The sequence below is a fragment of the Lissotriton helveticus genome, chromosome 3_1, assembly GCF_964261635.1.
Source record: "Lissotriton helveticus chromosome 3_1, aLisHel1.1, whole genome shotgun sequence".
Classification (NCBI taxonomy): Eukaryota; Metazoa; Chordata; class Amphibia; order Caudata; family Salamandridae; genus Lissotriton; species Lissotriton helveticus.
In genome coordinates, this window is record NC_136061.1 from 597710406 (window position 1) to 597730942 (window position 20537).

Sequence of the window (20537 nt, forward strand, 5' to 3'; positions counted from 1 at the left end):
TTGAGATCTGACCGCGAGAATGGTGTGGAGATCATCATGGGATTATGCGGCCTTTAGAAACAGTACTGGAAAAACATTCTGAGGAGTTTCTGATTCAACAGAATTCACCAGGAACAACCTCCATGCCAGAATGAGGACCTTGCAATGTGCCTTTTTTTTTTTACCTAGGATTGTATTTATTCTCATGCCTTCTCACCACAGCTCATGTGTAGCAGATCTGTCCATTTCTACACTTCATTGGACATTGCAATTAACCTGCTCTGCCTAGAGCAACAGAGCTACTCAATGCCAGGTGTTCTTTAGGCACAGCTGCATTCGTGTTCCACTTTTGTCCCGCTAAAAATCACCTCACCACCCCTGCATGTAGGCCTCAATCAGAGTGTCCCCTTTTCAAGATGAGCATTGGACACCCAGTAAGGAATAATGCATCAGACTGTGCTTTTTATTGGGTGTGCAATTACCACATCATTCGGTTTAGAACTTCAGAATGGGAAATAATGTGCTAAAAGTTCATGTTTCCTCACGTTCCAATGTATTAATTTGAGTAGTTTCCAGTATGATATGAGCCAGCTTTTACCTGTCAGAAATCGTGCAAGCGAACCACTTCCAGTTAGTACTGTAGTTAAACTCTTGATTCCAGCACAAATGGGAATTTCCTCCCAAGTCAGGATTTACAGGACACCTAAGAATTGTTTTAATTTGCTCTGTGACTGTAAATATAGAGGGCACCATGAATATGTTCTTCATTCTAAGATCCTATCCATAAAACGCTATTGGGCAGTTTTATGCAGGGTGGGGTATTCTTGATTGTTTCCCACTTAAGTCATTTTCTCGGTAATTAATCCTTATATTATTGTTGTTATTCCAATAATTTTTAATCTGGAAACTACTTTCTTCGTCACTTCAAACTATTATAATTTATGAATGTTGTTTCTTAAAACTGAAAAAAACATTAAAAAGAGATACTGCTAAAACAAAAGCTATATATCAGGCTCAGCGTGGGAGGAACCAACCACCTATAATTACATGAAACACCCACTGTTGGAAAATAGGTTACTGGTTGAGGGGGGTAAAACCCTACTCAAGCAACAACAACAATATCTGTTGGGACAAAACACATGTAAACCCCAAATTAACCTGTGCTTAACCCTCTGGTAGCTTGGCTGAGAAGTAGGCCTGGACTGAGCTTGCAGAGTTCTGCTATGCGAAATTCTGCAGAGCGGCCCAAAAACTCCATGAGATTTTGCAGAATTCTGCAGACAGGTTACGCTGCTCGACGTGCCCGTCATGCTGCATTTTTGACGTTCAGTAGTGTGCACAAACAGCACCATGCGTAGGCATGGGCACAGTCATTTTGTTTTCTGTTCTGTGCATGGTGCTGTTTAATCCGCCCCTAATCTTTTCAATGTTCTACTAGCTGACTCATCCACCCCTCATTTTCCATTATTTTATCAGTGTGTGTTTTTGTGTTTGAGTATGTGTCTTTTTTATTTTGTTTGTGTTTTTCACGACTTTTGGACTTCTTTTGGTTTTCCCTTTAATTCTTTAGTTTTTCCTTTCATCCTTCTTCTAATTTGTGGCCTTTTTGTTTTGACCACCCAGCACCATGGCAGAGCAGGGCAAGAGAGGGAGTGGCGGCACCATTGTGGCTGCTAGCTGCACACATTGCAGTCATGGGCGCCACTAAGGGGTGCAACCCAGTGCCATTTTCTTGAAAGTGGAGGTGGCTGCACTTGATTTCTATGTACGCCGCCACCCCCCTTCCATGCTGGCAGCAGGTGGCAAGCTAGGCAGTGGGTACGGCATTTGGCAGCTTTGGCTGCTGTGGGGGAAGGTGTGCCAGTGTGTGGACTGCAGCTCCGGGGTCCAGCGCACCCGAACAGCAGTTGACAGACCGTTAAGCCCAGGCCAATATCCTTGGCAGGCTCAGCCTGCTGGGTATTGACGTTGAGGTGAGCAATTATTTATTTGTTGTGTTCTTTCTATGCTAATATATTTATTTTTCCAAATAGTATGTTGCTCACACTCAGAGGTAAGTTGAGTTTACGTTACAACTATTATGTGATCCAGCCAGGTGCTGGGTGCTACCTAATCATACTCATTGGCACTCACTTGGGCTAATTATTTAAGAAGTCATGCAAACTCCTCAGGCCTGTCACTAAGATAGTGGTAGCAGTAGTAGTTGTAGTAACTGAGGTGCGCGCAGGGGAACTTTGCTCATTACGAATATATGCGAATTTGCACAGCTGCTATTAAGTACTCTGCACTATTGATTTTAAGAATTAAAAAAAAGCCCAATTTAACTTTGCTGCTATTACAACTTTGCTGCTGCTATATACTGTAACTCCGCTGTATTCATTACCTGTGCCCTACTCCCTGGTCTGCCGCTGTGCTCCCATTTGTGCGGAGGGAGGCCAAACTCACAAAATCGGCGCATACGCCATTTTGGGAGTAAAGGGTTGGCGGTACAGTCACTCGCTCACCACTTCAGGGAAAGAGCATAAAAGCAATGATGGGACGGACGCGCAGCGGACGTGCGCAGCGGGCGCGCCACTGGCGTGCCAAAGGTAAGCCCGTCTGCGCCGGTCCGGCCGGCTCCAGGGGCCATAAACCCTGCTCCCCCTACTGGCCAGCAGATGCAGAACAGCACGGAAGAATTACGCCACCTAGCAGGTCCGATAAGGGGAACATGCAAACAGCCTATCTCACCCTCTAATGACCTTCATGAATGCTCGCATTGCAGATTCCACTTAACAATAGACCCTCACCCACCTCCCACCAACTCACTGAAATATAAAATGTTTTTACTAAACTGTAGATCACTGCCTACACACACGGCTGAAATCTCCATCCTTCTTGAAGAAGAATCGCCCGAGGTATTGTTTCGCACAGAGACATCGCTTACCCCTACCTCCGACCCTGATCTTGTTTAGGTTCTGGCAAGCAGCTACTCCATCATGAGGTTGAACCGTCCCATAGGGAAAGGGGGCGGGATAGCCATTATCTACAAACACGGCTTAACCTGACGATTCATGGGCAGCCCTGTCTCAGATTGCGAAAACGCTGCCTTCTCTATTGAGTTTGCCCCGGATCTCACTTTTTCGGGTGTTTTATTATACCGAACCCCGGGTCCCTCAGTGGAATTCAGTAAATCATTACCTGATCTGGCCGCAAACTTACCTAGCTAATCGGCTAACTTCTCCCTATTGGGGGACTTTAATTTTCATTTTGATGACCCCCTACAGACATCAGCGATTGAACTTACAAAGGACTTAGCCATCTTCCAACTCTTACAAAAAATGAGTGAACCCACCCAAATAAAGGGTCATTTATTAGACCCTATCTTTTCAAACTTGAATGACCTATTAGGAGGAAAACCTATCCCTGTCCCGTGGTCAGACCATTTTCTTATGCCATTTACGTGGTCACCATCTCATATAGCACCATGTAAGACCCCCACTTACTCAAAAACACGTCCCTGGTCAAAACTCTCAATTGAACAATGAACCACAGTATTAGGAGAAACTAAACCTGCCTCTTCCTTAGATGTGGTCACGGCCAATGACAATTTTAATAATTGGCTCCAAAAATCTTTAGATGTCCTTGTTCCCATCAAAATTAAAATAGGAAACACTCAAAAACCTTGGTACTCAGCGGTACTACGGGGCCTAAAACAAAACTGCAAAAAACTTGAGAGAGACTGGAGGAAAAGTTTCTCATTGGACAAAAAGAAAAAATATAGAGAAAGTATCTATCTTTACAGAGCTGAAATCAGGGCAGCACAGGCAGCCTACTACGAAAATAACATTTTAGCTGCACCCAATTCCACTCATGAGATCTTCAGCATTGTTAAAACTCTCTCCAAAGTTCCCCCCCACCTGTCATCCCTGATATTTCGGGAGCACAATGTGACAAACTAGCTACGTTTTTTTTCAATTAAAATTGAAACCATTTTCTCTTCATTTCCCCCCCATCAAAAATGACTCCCTAGCCCCTCAACTTTGCAGAAACCAGCCCATTTTGGATACAATTCCGGCGATGGAGATGTCTGTATTAGAAAACCTCCTATCTAAGGTGAAAAGTGGATCACCCAAAGACCCTGCCCCACTATGGATATTGAGACAGGTGGCAGGGGTGGTCTCCCCTGTGATCTTAGACCTAATCAACATCTCACTCTCCTGGGGGGTGGTCCCCCCGCGTGGAAGGAAGCCGTGGTAAAGGCGCTGCTAAAAAAAACAGTCTTGACCCCTCCAACCTGGGAAACTACCGCCCCATTTCCCTGCCCCCAGGGATGAGCAAAATCACCGAAAAATATTTTAATTCAATACTATCTTCATTTCTAGAGACCCATAAACTCCTCCATCGGACCCAGACAGGTTTCCGCCGACTACAGGGAACAGAAACAGCCATGCTCTCAGTAGTGGAAGAGTCAAGAAAGATTGTGGACTCCGGTGGCACCACGGTGGTCTTCCTTTTCGACCTCAGTGTGGCATTTGATACCGTAAACCATCGTATTCTGATCCACAGGCTCAGTAAATTAGGTATCACAGGAACTGCATTGGCAAGGCTACATTCCTTCCTGAACAACAGATCCTTCCAAGTTTTTGATAATGAGGTGACTTCCAAACAGACACCACTCTGCTGCGGAGTGCCTCAGGGATCATCCCTGAGCCCCACCTTATTTAATGTCTAAACTTGCACCCTCGCAGAGGCAGTTCTACCCTTTGGAATACACAGTCACCTACGCAGATGACATGCAATTGATGATTGGTCTTAATAGAGCAGAAAGCTCCACTCCCTGCCTGCGTTCCTGCCTGGAAGAAATCACAAGTTGGATGAGCGACTCCTTTCTTAAATTAAATGGGGAAAAGAGTTAAATCATGATCCTGGGTAATCACTTTCCGCTTGACCTAAAGGAAATATGGCCTACTTCCCTAGGCTCAGCCCCCATTCCCAAGACCCAGCTAAAGAGTCTGGGTGTTTGGATCGACCAAGATCTTACATTTAAAACACAGGCACGGAAGACGGCCGTCTCGTGCTATGGTGTTCTCAAAATGATTCGGAAGGTCCTTCCTCTCCTGCCGTTTCAGGCTAGGAAAATCTTGGTCCAGGCCCTCGTCTTATCCCGGCTGAACTACACAAATGCTCTCTATTTGGGTGCCCCTGTTGCCACCCTTTCCAAACTAAAGACTATCTAGAATTGGGCCACAAGACTCTTACAGGGCAACCCTAAATATCAGTCGGCCAAACCTGCCCTGAAAGCACTCAACTGCCTACCAGTCCAGGAGAGAGCTAAGTTTAAGTCCCTGTGTATTGCCCACAAATCTCTATTCAAATCAGATCCCCTTATTCTTCATAATTTCATCCAGCCCTATGAGCCCAACAGAAGCCTTTGATCCAAAACCATGAATCTGGCCACCATCCCTAGGATTAGGAAGGCCAGATGTGGAGCCCAGCAATTCTCGCTCAATGCTGCTAGACTCTGGAATTCAATTCCCCTGTACCTGTGAACAGAACCCAACAATCTCTCCTTTTGCAAGTCCCTAAAAACACAACTTCTTCCCTAACTGACTGAACATCTCACTGCTGTTACTGCGAGCGCTGGGATGCTTCTGGGTAGCCATGTGCTATATAAATGCTATTTAATGTCAATGTCAATATCAGTGAGATATAGTTCTCTGTGCCTTTCTTTATGTAGCTCTTACAGTCCCAAACAATCTCCCAGTTATGTGTAGCATGCCTCCATGCGCTGAAAAAAGGGAGACTGAGTTGGCCTTTCAAAGGGAGTTGAGATTGAGAATAAGTTGAGAAGCAAATACCATTCATTGCAATGCATTAGTAGTTCCAAAAATAGTTTAGGTTTAGGAAATTAGTAATAGGCCAACTTAATACCAGTACTATAGGTGATCTGATTTAGAAGAGTACAATGTTACTGTGTTTTCGCCTGTCAACATATTTTTGGGTAGATTATTAACTGTACCACAATTTTGTTTTATTTTATCTTCTTTATTTGTTACATCAGCATCCAGGGGCAAGAAGAGGGCTAGCAGCACGGAGTCGGGTCAGGGAGCCGGGGGTGCCACCACAGGTGCTGTGGTGGATGGAAGTTCCACCACCACCACTGCCACCAGCGCGTAGCTGACAGATTGGCTGGCCCAAGTAAGTCCTCCTGTTGATACATTTAGAATAATTTCTTTTTTTTTACTGTGTTTGTCTCATAATTATTTCCATCTCCTCTTCGTTCTATCTAATATTTGTTAAATTTTTGTTATCCCTGCATTATCCTAGTTATTTTCTATATGTAAAGTTTCTGTAATTGACTTCCTCCTGTCTGTACTAGTCTGTCTGTAGCTTCCTTTCCTCGGCTTTGTCAGGAAGCTCTCTCTCTCCTCTTATATATTTTGTGGACTGGTACTGTAAGACTAAGAGAACTGGTTTTAGAACAGATACTTTATGGTGACGATTGCATGCCCAAGTAAGCTAGTCTATGCATGTTTGTTGAGAAGGCTTTCTTTTTCTTGCTCATGCTCAAACAGTAAAACTAGAGAGTGCCTATGGTCATGGGTCAACCCTCAAAATGCTGTGCATATATTATGTTATGCTATTAATATTTATTGAGTACACGTATACACTGAGGTGTCTTGGCGCTGAGCCCAAGAGGAACACAACTGGAGGAAGATATTAGTTTTGAACAGAGCTTATTTTGTGCCGGTGCTTTCCGGTGCTTAGCACCGGCACTTATTTCTCAGGGCCGGGTCTACCCTCCACATGGGTGTTTCTGGTGAATGTTGTAAAATATTTGAAATTGGATGCCGCATGCCTTACTTATGAGCACACTCCGCATCTCTGGAGAGAGCACTCCGCACACACAGAGCAGTGCCCAGCAGCAGCACAGTTGGTGAACAGTTAAAGATATTCTTTCAGACTCAGTGCTGCTGCTGCTACAAATGTTACAATCTGCCCTGCAGTCGTTGCGTTCAGGCCGTGGCGCCGTGTGGGGGATGATCCGATCGGATGTGACCTCACGTCCAGTGGAACAAGAAGGAAGGATTTGTCGTCTATCCACGTGGCATCCCTCTCAGCATAGTCTGAGAGACTGAGTGCACTGCTGCCTACTCACTGCGCAGCAGGAAGGCAATAAATTAATAGTACCGGCATTGGACCGGCGGGATGGCACAGCATCGATGACTGGCTCGCGGCATCATCACGGCATCGGGCGCTTCGGGGAGACTGCAGGCCAGGCAGTGATGCACAGCTGTGCACCTGTGGCCCCGTGCGGTGATGTGGCTCATTGAGCCCGCCACTGCTACTCGCACCTCTATCTGTTGTGCAGAAGTAATGCCGCTCGAGTCCGGACCGGGCCCAGCTGCTGACGAGAGCTTGGTGCCTGCAGAGACTCATGAGGCTGGCCCGTAGCATGGATCGCTCTCTCTGCTTCAGTTTCAGGTATTTTAATTTATTCTGATATAGTTAATTATTTTAACGCATCATTATGTCACTGCAGTGCTGACTGACTCTGAGCCTGCTCCAACTCTGCTGACTGCTCAGGCGAGGCTGCGCTGGGGTCGGTGTCCTGAAGGGGCAATCTGCACTACAGTTCGTTTAATTTGAAGGGACAGGCCACGCAATTGGGAGCTTTGACAGTGCACACATTTCCAAAGCTCATGTGTTCCTTTAAAAATTGTTTGTAAGCGCTGACAGTGACTGTGCTTTATTTGACCTGTGCTGCCCTCGATCGTACCCAGGGATGGAAAAGGTCACTCGTTTATCTGGAAAAGAAGTGGCTGGAGTCTGTGCAGACAGCAGACCGTCATTTATTCTACTAAAAAATCGAGAAGAGGCTCTCTGACTTCCGCCCGCCTCTCCTCTTCCTGCCCGTGACATCACTCTAATAGTGGCAAAAGGATATTTTCTTTTCTAGATGGAGCAGCATATACCGTAATAACTTTTGGAAATTATTAATACGGTGGCTCCTCCCGAAACTTCTCTGCCACTTATTTCTAAAACGCAGACACGCTTTTCGACTCAGAAACCCTGGTATAGTCAGAGACTTTCAGTGCTCTCCATTTCGTTGAAACTAGCACCGTCTCTCTTTGGCTCCAGGGGTCTGTCTTTGAGACTGGCCTTCATGGTTTCTTTCACTTTCAACAAAACGTGAGTTGTGTTTTTGGACTAGAGGCCTTTTGTGTTTCTGATGTGCAGTATGGGAATGCGGTCTAGTCGTGGGCATAGGGAATGTTCTCGAAGACAGGTGCAGGAGCAGTAATTGAAAATGTGGCCCTAAGAACCTGTAAGTTTGTGATTGAATTCAATCTGTTTACGCGTTAATAGTTCTAGGCAGTCCTTTTCCATGGTTATTGTGTGTGTGAGGCAGGGGAGTGTGAAAAACTGGGACTTTGAGAGACTTTGAATTCCAAAGGCGACAAGAATTCAAAGTGACATCTATTCACAAAGGGGAAGTCACTTCGAAGCAGATTGGCTGACATATATAAATATTTGCTTGGGTTTAAATTGTTCTGAACACCACATATATGGTGTCACCTTGTTGTCTGTTGCTTCACAGCAGAGTATGTTTAAAGCATAGTTACCTTGATGAACATCTCCTAGGAGGGCAGCATGAAAAAAAGAGTCCCTATTGGAGGGGCAAGTCAATTTCGATGGGTTGTGTAGCCTGGCTCCCTCACAGAATGTGACAAAGGGGCCCTGAGACTCCCATATCAGGGGCGTATCTTCCATTGGTGCAGCGGGCCCAGAGGCGCGAGGGGACACCTCACTTTAATGAAATGATGTATTTTAAAATTCGAAGAGCAGCCAGAGGCCCATTTACTTCTTTGCACTAGGGCCCACAACACACTGGCTACACTCCTCTTCCTATCTCACAAATATTCGTTGGTCTTCGATTTCATGGAAAGCTTGCGTAGAGTTGCCATATCTAAACCCCCCCCCATGCCCTTGCATGTACGGGTGCACACTGTATTTGGGAAGGAACAGGATGTTTTTCATTAGATTAATAAAGTGTAATGCTGCCATACTGGGCGGGTGGTGTTTGTGCTGGATTTCGCGTCGTAGTTGTGTTTCTTTACCATTCTATTCTGCCCTGCATTAACTGTGGGGGTTCTATGCTTTCGTTACCAGAGTAAAGCAAGTTTACTGTTGAGGTGCATTAGCAGAGGAGCTGCGTGTCGGTGCCATGTTTTGCTGCTGGACACGATTGAAGTGCATTGTGCTCAATGCTTGTCTTGTAAACTATTAAGTACAGGGGTCTCAAGGATTTCTGGGACCTGTCGGCGCAGGCAAATGGCAAGGTTGCTTAATTTCCCTTACTCCTCTATCTGCACCTCGCTCCTCTTCTGTTCATATTTCTCGCCCTTGCAGGTGCTCTATTCTTCATAGTCCTTTTTCCAATCATCTCTCCCCCCTTATTTCTCCCTATTCTGACCCTCTCTTGCTATTTCTGAGGCCAGCAATGCCCCTTACTTAGTGAAATAAATATTCCTTTACTTGATCTGAATTTCTAATTCTGGAAGGTTAAATATGAACTTGTTTACAGTCCTCTCCCTGTCTCACCTTTTTAACAAGTCTGTTTTGTCTTTATTGCGTTACTAATCATTTATGGATAGATGAGACAGGTCTAAAACAGATTTGAAGTGTATTATTCCTGTATATATATATATATATTTTCCTTATAAGTCTATGTTACAAAAGGGAAAACGCCGGTTTTGGATGATTTCCTTTCTATTTTTATTCACCTTAAAATAAAAATCCCACCCATGCCTGTAAAAAATTGCCCACAAGAGCACAACAACTGTAAGTCAGAATACATAAAAATAGTCTGAATTGTATAGCTTTTATGAGTGAGATGGTATGTAGTTGTGCTGGAACTGTCATTGGCAGCACTAGCATGAGCAATGTGTGGTGCAACTGTTGTGATCTCCCGAAATGGCCCGGGCACTTATTTTTTCTACCAATTAAGCACTGGCAGGAGCAACTAGAGTAAGTCGGTGGAGCTATTGGTCGAAGTGGGTGGAGACAAGGGAAGTGGGGGTGGCCTCCTAGAAATGTTTGAGCACCTGCACTTCATATTTTACAAATGATACAGCCAATGTTTAAGCTCCTTCTTAAAAGAGATCAGTGAGGGTGAAGATCTAATATGCAGCGGGAGAGTGTCCCACAGCTTAGCTGTTCCTGTAATAAGACTTCTTCCACCCCAGCAAAGTTTTTGACATCTTGGTGTAACAATTAGTTTGGCACCCGTGGAGCATAGGTTTCTGTTGGGCTGGTACCATTTAAAGAGATGTCTGAAAAAGTCAGGACCAGAATTATTCAAAGCTTTGTAGGCAATGCAGAGAGCCTTGAACTTGATGCGGTTTCTGACTGGAAGCCAATGCAGTCTATGGATTTCTTTTGAAAGCCTAACAGTACTCTGGTGGTTGCATATTGAACCATCTACTGTGTTTTTTAGATGTTGACCTTGAATATTCATATAGAGATCATTACAATAATCTAATTCAGATAACATTTATAGCAGTATTTCTAGTGTTAGCTGGCAGAAAAGGAAGGATTTTCTTTAGTTTTCTTATAGCGAAGAAGGAGGAGAAGACCAATGCATTTGTTTGGTTTGCATAAGGCAGCCTATTATCAATCAGCACACCCAAATTCTTGGCTTTGGTTACAGGTTTGGGCAAATCAGCAAAATCCTCAGGACACAAAGGGGAGGCCCAAGCTGGAGAAAGGGCTACCAAATATTATTACCTCCGTTTTTTCAGAGTTGAGCTTTAAGCAATATTTGCTCGCCCATGAACTTATCTCCCGCATGCATTCATGGAAATGTAATGAAGTGGATGGTTCATTTTTGAAAGCAGACACAATGATTTGTGTGTCGACAGCGTATGAAGTCAAGGTGAAACCCAAATTTTGAATCAAGGACTCTAACTCAGTCACACAAATATTAAATAAAGTCGGACTGAGGGAAGATCCCTGTGGAACCCCACAGGGCAGAAAGAAAAGGGTAGATTGAAATTGCTCCAGAGCCACTGATTCTACTCCGTCTGTTTAAAAAGAAGTACGCTGTGCAAGGGCTGATTCCTTAATGCCTAGTACTCCCAGAAGGTTGATCAGCAGCTTGTGATCCACTGTACCAAACACTGCTGATAAGTCCAGGAGAATCAGGGCTGCTGCACTGCCTCTCTCCATCACAGCTCTTATATTATTGGTAGCTTTAATCAAAGCTGTCTCTGGAACACAGATTTTGTGGGGTATAGCAAACGTTTTTCATGAATGTATTGGGCCAACTTCTGGTGCATAACTTTTCCCACTATTTTCGCAGGGATGGTAGTGCTTGCGTTTGTCGTATCAAGATTTGCTTGCTTTACGAGTGGCAGAATGGAGGCTTTTTTCCAGTGAGTGGGAAAGACTCCTGAGGTAAACATAGCGTTGAAAACGATCGAGAGATTGATACCTATCATATTGGAGATACTTTTTAAAATTGATGGAGGAAACGGGTCCAGAGGGGAACCCGATTTTGCTGCTAAATCAGGTTTCCCACTTGTTCAAAAGTGACTAGAGAGAACTCTTCAAAGGAGTTGTGTGTCAGGTTAGAATGTGAGATTTCATCAGTAGTGTCAGGAATTGTTGAAGCCTCAAACTTCAAATAGATTTTATTGACTTTGTCCCTGAAACTATGCCCAATACTGTTGCAAACAATTTGGCTACTATTAGTCACTTTTGTGCTAGCTAAGGTAGAGGGTCAGGTTACCACCGGGAACAGTTCTTTGGCAGAGTTCTTGGAGGCTTTGATCTGTTTAGTAAAGAAGCACTTTTTTCTTTAATTAGCAAAGTTTTGTATTTGGATAATGCCAATATATAGCTTTCTTTCCCAAATCTGTCAAAGTGGGACCTCCAGCATCTTTCTTATCTCTAAAAGTTTTGTTTTTCAAACCTCAGAGCTTCGGTGATCCAGGGAGCAGAATGAGTCAACCTGTTTCCCGATGCCTGTTTAGCTGGCAATACCTTTGTAAAGGCTGTGTCTAGCCAATCTTTGTATTCATTGGTGGCAAACCACGAATCAGGTTTAAAAAATGACTGTGATTCCTTAAAACTGATGTATTAATTGATCACTGTCAATTTCATTTCAAGACCTAAAACGGGATGGACCAGTGATATTCTGTCCATTTGATGTACTTAAGGGAGTCTCAAAATCAAACACAATGGCAGAATGGTCTGTCCAGGGTAGTGGCAATACTTCCTCTAGTATAATAGAGGGGTTATTTGTAAAAAAAAGTCCCTCTAGAGTATGCCCCGACAAATGAGTGGCTTTGTTTACAAGTTGAGAAGGTCCTAGTGATCCCATTATTTCAAGAAGACCTTCTGTATCTTTTTCAGAGTCTGCCTCAAGGTGAAAATTAAAACATCCTAGAATGGTGTCGTCATTGGAGCATAGCCCTGCTTCTAACAGTGGATTGATGTTATTGATAAACTTGCTACTGGGGCCTGGAAGGCGATATAAAAGGATACCGTTAAAAGATTATTTAAAATTTAGTTCTAAAATAAAATGAAATGCTTCACAGTCCATAGTTGGAATAGGTATACATTTAGCTATGAGGACTTTTTGATAAATCAGAGACAAACCACCACTTTTTTATTTGATCTGTCTAGCACAGATACTGTGAACCCTGCAAGTACTCTGGTAACAAAATTAGGATTAGATGCAGAGTCTGCCCATGTTTTGGTTAAGAACAGCAAATCAAGTTTTGGACTGTTTATAAAGTCTGCCAGTTCGTGTTTATGTTTTGACAATGAGAAAGCATTTATAAGGGCATAATGTATGTCCAGAGGCGTCTTAGCATCCAGAGATACATAGTAAAATTCATCTCTTGATACCAAGTCTGGCCTGTTTGCTTGAAATTCTGGGAAATGAAAGTCACACCTACATCTATGATGTTTTACCGATGTAGACAAAGAGGTGGGATAGAATTGAGTGCAGTTGATGTTGGGGATGTTAAAATGTAAAGCGAGGATCTCCTTACCAGAGTAGGTTATGCGTTTGCTGGTCTCACAACCAGGAGTCCTGGTGCTCAGACCATTCCGACCACGGACAAGTGCAGACGGGCTTGCCTTTGGTGTGACTGTGGTGCAAACGCGCGATTTGCTGCCTCAAATGTCCTTCCATGTCAAGGGGCATGTCAAGATACCAGTGTTGTAAATCGCAAAAGTTAAAACCAGGTCTGGCAAATTAAATGGTGCAAAACAGGGGTCTAACAACCCCAGAGACCCCCAGTATCAGTATCAGTTCCTGTGAGGAACTGATATTGGTAAAGCAATGGAAATTAACGAATACGTGCAGAAAGTTAAAACATAAACTCCTTAAAACAGGAAAACACTCCCTTCTAAAATGGTGCCCAGGCTACGGGAGCTTAGCACCTCCTGAAACTGGCAACACAGATTGCCTACAAGAAAATAATACACAGGAAGAACCATTTGTGCTCAATAAACATTCATTAATAAAGTAGTAGTATTCAAGCAGTTTCGATGACAGTGCAGCATGTCTGGAAACTAGTGTGAGGAGGGTGCCATTTCATTTGCCAACCAAGACCATGTGTCCTCATTAACCAATTTTCCCACCTCTTTGTTCTGCTTCAATGACTCAGAGTCGGTATATAACCTTTACAACGTAACTTTTACGACAAACTACTTTTACAATGCAACTTTTACAACGCAGGATCCATTACAACGAATGTCTTTACAACGCATGTTTTTACATCGCAGATGCCTTTACAACGCATGCCATTACAACGTAAGTATTGGTAAGTATATAATTATATTACAAATGTTATTTACATATTTGAAAAATATATATATATATATTAATTAATTAATATATTTAGAAATAAAATATCATTTATTTAAAAAATAATTTAAGTAATTCTATTATTAATTAATATTTTTATCCCTACACTATCCAGCACTTACCCTACTATTTCAACCCCTGGAGTTAGAATAGTAAATTTTACCCCTACACTATCCAGCACTTACCCTACTATTTCACCCCCCTGGAGTTAGAATAGTAATTTTTACCCCTATACTATCCAGCACTTACCCTACTATTACACCCCCCTGGATGTTAGAATAGTAATTTTTACCCCTACACTATCCAGCACTTACCCTACTATTTCACCCCCGTGGAGTTAGAATAGTAATTTTTACCCCTACACTATCCAGCACTTACCCTACTATTTCACCCCCCTGGAGTTAGAATAGTAATTTTTACCCCTACACTATCCAGCACTTACCCTACTTTTACACCCCCCTGGAGTTAGAATAGTAATTTTTACCCCTACACTATCCAGCACTTACCCTACTATTACACCCCCCTGAGTTAGAACAGTAATGTTTACCCCTACACTATCCAGCACTTACCCTACTATTACACCCCCCTGGAATTAGAATAGTAATTTTTATCCCTACACTATCCAGCACTTACCTTACTATTTCACCGCCCTGGAGTTAGAATAGTAATTTTTACCCCTACACTATCCAGCACTTACCCTACTATTTCACCCCCCTGGAGTTAGAATAGTAATTTTTACCCCTACACTATCCAGCACTTACCCTACTTTTACACCCCCCTGGAGTTAGAGTAGTAATTTTTACCCCTACACTATCTAGCACTTACCCTACTATTACACCCCCCTGTAGTTAGAATAGTAATTTTTACCCCTACACTATCCAGCACTTACCCTACTATTTCACCCCCCTGGAGTTAGAATAGTAATTTGTACCGCTACACTATCCAGCACTTACCCTACTATTACACCCCCCTGGGGTTAGAATAGTAATTTTTACCCCTACACTATCCAGCACTTACCCTACTATTTTACCCCCCTGGAGTTAGAATAGTAATTTTTACACCTACACTATCCAGCACTTACCCTACTTTTACACCCATTATTTTAAAACACCTAAATTATTATAAAAAATATATATATATTTAAAAAAAGAAAAGAAAATTAAAGTAAAATTAAAATTAAATTAAATTAAATTAAATTATATTAATTTTAATTAATTACATTTAAAAAAAATGTTATATACTTACCAATACTTACGTTGTAATGGCCAGCGTTGTAAAGGCATCTGCGATGTAAAAACATGCGTTGTAAAGACATTCGTTGTAATGGATCCTGCGTTGTAAAAATTGCGTTGTAAAGGTAGGCGTTGTAAAAGTATGCGTCGTAACGTCATACATCCCTCAGAGTCATCATAGCTCATCCTCTACATTACAAAAGGTTTTTGGTTGGCTTGCCGACATGGATTTTCAAGCATTGACAACCAATAAAATGCCCATTGTGATATTTGTGATAGAAGATACTGCAACCAAACTGTAGTGATGCATTGTGGTTGGATTTTGGTAAAATAATAATAATAAGGAAGGCGTATATGGCATCTAAAATGTGTAATGTTTTTTCTAGCCTCACAATTCACCGAGGCCAGCGGCAGTACCAGAGAAGCAGATGTGGCAGCGATTTAAGGGGGAGCCCCAGCTGTAGCAGGGATGGGCAGTGGTAAGTCACATTGTTTTATTATTGACAATTACTAGTATACTCACTGCAAGGCTGTTGTGAACCCCCCACTTTTTAGCAGCTACAGTGGGGAGTTCCTAATGGTCTCTTCTATCTGCAACACGGTAGACAAAAGCTCATAATGAATGCTAAAAATGATGGGTTGATGGAAAAGAGACAAAAGGATGGAAAGAGAAAGGATGAGTGAAATGTTATATAAGTGAAATGATGTGTGGATTAGTGAAAGAATGCATAGGTAGCTGATAGGATGCATGGGTGGGTGAAGGATGGATGAACAGGTATATGGGTGAAAGGATGCCTGCCTGGGTGGGTGAAAGGGTTGATGGGTGAAAGGAATGCTTGGGTGAGATAAAGCAGGATGGGGAATCGGTGAAAGGATGCGTGGGTGAATAAATTGATGGATTGGTAGAAGGATGATTGGGTGTCGTGGCTAGGTGAATGAATGGATGGATGATATATATGGATAGATGGTTTTCAATGGTGAGAGACTGATGAGAGAATGTAAAGCTTAAATGCTGGGGATGAAGAAACAAGGGAGCTCTTCTGGAGGGGGGCATGCTCACCTACTTCGCATGCTTGGAATGGTTTTATCAAAGCTTTGGTTCAAAGTGTGGCGAGTATTTCTGTCTGTTCTTTTTTTTTAATTATTTGCAGAGTTTTATATAGCGCCAACTAGACCCGAACCAAATCAGGTATCAGAGCGCTTTACATAGCACCAGTTACGTTACATGAGGACATTGTCATTCATTTTAGGCACAGGGAGATTGTGATTTGCCCAGAATCACAGTAGGTTTTGGCGTTGTTACAGAGACTCGAACCAGATCCCCCAGGTCCGAGGTCGAGCGCCCTAGCCGACCGCCCTACTCTCTCTATTTGTTAACCAAGGGAGATATGTATCCACCCATAATAAATCACCACCTCCCTGCCCATGGCATTTCGCCACTTCCACCCATTACCTAACTACTGCATGGTTATATTAGGCACTTCAGTCTTGACTGTGCATTGTGCATCTGCAACAGTTAATGTGGCATTTACAAAGTTTTCAAAGCATAGCACAGCAAAAACAAGGTATATTTGCCTTTCCTCCCAGTGCCCACTCAGTCACCTCCAAGACCTTCACTCATTTATTGTTTCTAAGTTCTGTCCCAGCCTACCCAAAAAATTGAAACATCTATTCCTGGCATCTGCCACATTTTTCTGGCCAAGTGAGTTATATATTTCATGGATTCTATAACAGATTAAGGCCTGTCCAAATGTTTCCCTTTCAACATTTGCAACTACAATGACTTACTAAGCCAAAGCTTAGGCACATAATTATTATTGGTGACACCACCTATTCAGTAGTAACACCTCTACTTACCCAGCCTATTCCTCTTCTTACTTACCCTGCAGTAGAATAACTAAAGTTACCTTTCCTTACTGCCAAGCAAATGTATTTGTTGGAAGTAATTATAAATTGTGGTGGAGTATGAGGCCAGGGAGTAAAGTGATACTAAGTTCCTTGAGTTTTGTGGATAGGATAGTCTAAGCTGAGTCTGGCAGCTTAGTGCACTAATGCATCCACTGCAGGGGCCTGTGTTTGACCTCAGGCTCAAATCCCGGCTGGTTCACGTAGCCTTTCATCCTTCTGAGGTCGATAAAAATGATTACCGTTGGTTAACAATAAACATCTATTATGCAGCAGCAAGATACCCTTGGGTGAATGTGCACTTTACAAATACACGTTATATGACGAACATGCCAAATATAGTCTATATATCCAGTTCCTTAATCCTTTCCCTGCACTGCAGTGCATCGTTGTTCCCACCGCCTACAATGGCATGCAGGATATCCCCATTTTATACATGACGTGTGTGATGTTGTATCATGCCTCTTTGGAGTTAGGGTAAAATTGAAAGACATTTGGAGAAGTGCAGGGCCACTGGAGGTAAAGTAAGATAATTGTCCATTACAGCTGCCCCAACTGCTGACTGCAGAGAGTTGCAAGGTACTGACTTGCAATGTGCTAGCTTGCATGCTTACAATAAAATAGCACTGCACGAATACTTTTATTCCATTGTGAATAATGCCTTACTCATTAATGGGAGGTAAGTTATACGTATTTTCCTACATAAAGTGTCTGTTTAGGTTACTAGGAAATCCTTTAAAAAAACAAAAATAACTTTTTTTAAACTTGTGTGCTGCTTATTGTGCTTTAATTCCTTTCAAACAGTTAGTGCATCTTCCTTTTATGTGAGGCACGTGTGGGTAAAAAATGACTGTGACTCTAATCACATAAAATTCGAATAGTCCTGGGGGACCAGCAATGTACTGCTACTATGCGACTGTATACATTTAAACAAGTGCTTTAGACAGACATTTGTTTGCAATTTGTCTTTCTTCATTTAGTTACTCCTGATTGGTCAATCACCTATTAGGCAGGTGATAGTAGCCCGGCTGCAGCATCAGAGACCTGGAGGCCATACAGGCTGAATTTTAGTGGCTGGTGGACCTGCAAGAGGAGGAGGAGGCAGCTTATGCTGCCCAGGGCCCCAGAACAGTCGCCAGCCTCTCCAGCCTTCCAGCAAGAACAACAACAACGCTGCCAGCAGCTGGCAACCACCCATCACACCAGTCCCTCGGGCTCCGACTGCCTTTTTCAGTGCTGCATTCTACAGAGGCTGGCGCATCTATAAAGTCAAAAGGCATGCATTGAGGGGTACCTTGAGGAGCTTCTGACCTATGTGTAGTGCCCCCTTCTTTAGCCCCTTTTTTAATTTTTGCTTTGGTGGGAGGGGCTTGCTGTAGGTGGAGAGGGTGGGATTGGGATGGGAGTTAGGTCGGGACTGTTTCTTTGGACTCTTTGTTGAACATTGATTGGTGACGGGGGAATTTCTTAGGAGAGAGTGGTGGGCCTGTTGGTGGAAGAGTAGATTGTATTGTTAAAAAAAACAAAATGCTAATAAATAACTATTTTTCTTTATTTATGCCTCAAGTCTCTTTTGGGTGTTTTATTTGTACTGCTGCCATTTAGCACAGCCTGTTTTTCAAATCTTCTTAAAAAAGTGTATACCAGTTATTTATATATGATGATGTTGACCAATGATGTTCTTCCACATCTAAAATATGGATTACTTTAATGTGTGGGTGGGTATATGGGGCCTGAATGGGTGTTATTGCTCAGGTAATGGAAGATTCACCACATCCACCATCACCAAGTATATAAATTAAGTCACATCTCAATAAATCACACAGCCCAGGCATTGATGAATAAAGAGGATTTAGGGAAAGGTGTGACAAAGACAAACACCACACAATGACAATATTCATCTGGGCGATAAGCAGCACATAATCATCAATCTGTTGTGGAAGGAAATGAAGGAATGAGTATGACACAGTTCAATTAAATGCTTCACAACCAGTCCTTTAGGCCCAGAGACCCAAGTTGTTGTTCTATATCTAAATGTTCTGTAATCTAGATTTGAAAAATGCAAATTATGGAGGAGGGAAGTGAACCCATACAGTTCTAAAAAATAGATTCTTAAAAGAAAATTGATACTGCATTGCTAAATTGGGCGGTGCTTCTGCATTCATCTAGATTGTCTTTCAATCTTGGATGCCTGGCTGAAGTGATCAGGAAAAGTAAGCAGGAGCAGAATGGAGCTTTCGCCTTTATGTGCAGAAGAGAAGTCCTGTGGATTGTAAAACAGAAACAATATTGTAGAGTCAAGGAGAAGGACAGAATATAAGCTTCATGAGATGAGGAGTGTACCAAGAAGACTCAGAGGCAGAGCAAGAGCATAGCCTACTGTAATCATTCATTCTATGACTCATGAGTGATTGACTAACTAAGAAGTAACAGTAGACAAGTGGCTGCATGTACTAATGGGCCGATTAATCTAACAACTGTCATCATAATATTTAGCCAAGCACGTGTATAATGTGATAATGTGACATCATGTGTCTGTATTCGGTTACTTCCAACAACAGGCCCCCCATCTGACCACTCAACCACTTAATTGAGGAGATTCAAATTTGAGCCAGCACATGCACTAAGCAGCATTGCATTTCCCAAACCACCTCTCACCAGTCCACAGCACTAAGTAGGCCTCTTAGAGTCATCATCATGCTGATTACCCTGCAGATGATTACTTCCTTCTTCTGGCTGTTGTTGAGGTAGTCCTGCCCTAAGTCCTTCCATCATCCTCCTGACTCTGAGTTGTAAATCTGTCCAACTCCATCCGTACTCAAACAAAAGAGATAAACTTGTAGTGCACTGCTGTTGATGACAAACAAGAAGAGAAACATTTAGTAATTTGTTTGTATAGATTTGTGTTTGTTAACTAAACAGACTGTCTGGTCTTTAAAGATTGTCAACCAGTAAAAAACGGAGTGGACCTGGCAAGCTAATCTCGCAACGTGTTAAAGGGGAAGGGACAATCACCTTCAGGAAAAATGATCACCCATCAGGCCACAAATATTGCAAATCATTACAATCAAGCAAATGATAGTTCAACACCCTCCCTCGCTGTTTTCCATGACATGAATCATTACTTACAATCACTCAATAATATATCACTCATTGGTGCAATATATTTACCTGTTCCAATTCAAGCACAGTGGTACACAATTGTCAATACTCTTTAATGCATGCAACATACATTTAGAAGTCTTGTAAATCAAATGCCTGGGGCAGCCCTGCTAGAGGATGAAAAAAAGGATAGGCAGGGGACGGATGCAGGCATTGTCTCTCCAATGTCCTTGAAGTAAATGGGGGAAGATTCTTCACTGCGCACTGGTCCAACTCCAATCTGGCCAACCATGTGCCTAAAACAGCAGGCTGCATAAGTCAGTTAGACACAAACAAACCAAATATATAATGTTCCCCAAGCTCTATCATCGCAGTTCGTCGATAAAGTTCAATGGTGGCCTACTCAGTCAGGGAAATAGAGTTCATCCTCAAACTCAGGTGGTTTGCCCAGA

General features: G+C 42.7%; 1 long non-coding RNA gene across 1 annotated transcript; it reads left to right on the forward strand.

The window, feature by feature from the left end:
• The first annotated feature begins 7073 nt into the window (after positions 1 to 7073).
• LOC144824674 (uncharacterized) lies at positions 7074 to 18268 on the forward strand. Its single transcript, XR_013609052.1, has 3 exons — positions 7074 to 7446; positions 15465 to 15557; positions 17964 to 18268. It is a non-coding gene; the product is annotated as an uncharacterized LOC144824674 (long non-coding RNA).
• Positions 18269 to 20537: the final 2269 nt, after the last annotated feature.